Source organism: Poecilia reticulata, unplaced genomic scaffold (assembly GCF_904066995.2).
Source record: "Poecilia reticulata unplaced genomic scaffold, P_reticulata-male-v2 Scaffold_164, whole genome shotgun sequence".
Lineage (NCBI taxonomy): Eukaryota > Metazoa > Chordata > Actinopteri > Cyprinodontiformes > Poeciliidae > Poecilia > Poecilia reticulata.
Genome location: NW_027675262.1, coordinates 1 through 2,500, shown reverse-complemented (window position 1 = coordinate 2,500; position 2,500 = coordinate 1).

Here is a 2,500-nt window from a genome sequence, read left to right as displayed (position 1 = left end):
GTGCGCGGGGTATGGTTCTGCATATGGGTTTGAGAAACTCGATGATTCCTGGAGCCACCGCAGCTTCCTGGAGGCCGTTCCACCCAAACGATACCTAACTGGAACCGACAGTCCTGCTGCGATGGACCAGTGAAAGACGGCTGGGACAGACGGGACGTCTCGGTCTCGCTACCGATGGGACGACCGCGGGCTGGAGCGGGTGGCCAGGCCCACGACTGTCAGTGCCCGGGTCTGGAGGCGAACCTGCAAGGTTGGAGGAACCCTTCGCCGAAGCGCCAGTGCTTGAGAGCACCAGGGCCGGCGGGAGCCCTCCATGGCAGGCCACGTGTGCTGTTCGGTCGGTTGTGTGTGTGTAAGTGTGCATGGGAGACATCCACTGGAGCTCCAGGACCTCCAGCGGGACCCCGGGCGGACCGGAGTCCGCTCAGAGCACACCGCTTCGGCCTGGCCCAGGGTGTCCTTGCCGCTCTGTCCTGCCTTCCACAGAGCTCCGGGGCGAGCCAGAGAACCTCCAGGCCCGTCGGAAGGACCCAGCAGACTCACCGGCCAAATCTGAGACATGTCGGCCAAAGCCCGGTTCTCCAGAGAAAAGGCAGACTTTTTTTTTAAAACCGCTCAAAATGCACTAAAATGGGGGAAAAGAGGGCTGAAACCTGCTTAGATAGGCTCGCCAGACATCCAGGTTTCCGAAAATATAATTTCTAAGACCTCACTTTGCCATTTTTCTTCTAAGTCCCTCTTTTCCAACTCTCTCCTGATATCGTTCCGGCGGTGTTTTGACGGGTAAGGTGACGTAATACCCTCGGCCGAGTTTCATGGGCGAAAGTGAAAGTAAAAAAAGACCGGACATTTTAGTGTGCACCGGACCTTCCGGTGCTAATATCTCGGTCGTTCTTTGCGGTAGAAGGAAACGGAGGGCACGGGGCTGTCCCCGAGTCCGGACTATCGGCATGGTGCGTTTTACCGAAAAGTGCATTTTTCGCCGTTTTTGGACCGCTTTCCGCGAAACGCTTAAAAATCGTTAAAAATCGTAGGAAGGTCCTGGAGCAAATCGGACACCACCAGCGCACTCCTGGACTCGCCCGGTTCCAACGGTGTATGACATGCCAGGGTTCCGTCCGTTTGACCGCTTTTTCGGGGGACCGAATGGGACCGCTTTGGCGAAAATCACTTAAAATTCGTTAAAAATCGTAGGAAGGTCCTGGAGCAAATCGGACACCACCAGCGCACTCCTGGGACTCGTCCGGTTCCAACGATGTATGACATGTCCGGATCCGAACAAGCGTTCGGGGTCTGGGTCGTGTTTCGGGACCCTGGTAAGGCACATGACAGTGGCGCTGAGGATGATGATGTTGGAGCAGCCGATGAAGATACTCGCGTCGGGCGGGGCTGAGCGGGGATGAGCGAGGGCTGAGACCCTCGACAGAGAACCGGGCCTAGGGACCGGGACTTTGGTCCAGGCCTCGGGAGTGACATCACCCGAACCGGGGGCATCCCAGGAGCACGATGGTGCCAGTCCCGGTTCGTTTGGACCGCGGGAAAGGGTACTTTTGACCCGACTTCCGGTAGACGGTTAAACACCCATAGCGACCGCAGGAAGGTCCTGGAGCGAAACGGAGGCCACCCTAGTAATCCCGGAGCGGCCCGGATCCAACGGTGTACGGCATGAGCGGGTTCCGGGCCTTCCGGACCGCCTACTCGCCCCCCACCCCAGGCCCGGTTAGGCGCAAATCGCTTAAAAATTCGTTAAAAATCGGGGGAACGTCCTAGGCGAAATCGGACACCACCAGCGCACTCCTGGGACTCGCCCGGTTCTTCCAGTATATAGTTTTGCCTAGGTTCCGGACGAATTTGAAATCCGGGCCTGGAGCAACAGAGACATCCAGGCCTGCAGAACCAGGCTGGGACATCCAGGCAGAGACATCCAGGCCCTGCAGAACCAGGCTGGGACATCCAGGCCTGCAGAACCAGGCTGGACACAGGCAGAGACATCCAGGCAGAGACATCCAGGCCTGGACATCCAGGCAGAGACATCCAGGCCTGAGACATCCAGGCACAGACCATCCAGGCAGAGACATCCAGGCCTGGACATAGAGAACCAGGGACATCCAGGCACAGACATCCAGGCAGAGACATCCAGGCCTGGACATCCCAAGACATCCCAGGCCTGGAATCCAGCACATCCAGGCAGAGACATCCAGGCCTGGACATCCAGGCACAGACATCCAGGCAGAGACATCCAGGCCTGGACATCCAGGCAGAGACATCCAGGCCTGACATCCAGGCACAGACATCCAGGCAGAGACATCCAGGCCTGGACATCCAGGCCTGACATCCAGGCAGACATCCAGGGGACATCCAGGCACAGACATCCAGGCCTGGACATCCAGGCCTGGACATCCAGGCAGAGACATCCAGGCCTGGACATCCAGGCACAGACATCCAGAGACATCCAGGCCTGGACATCCAGGCACAGACATCCAGGCCTGGACATCCAGGC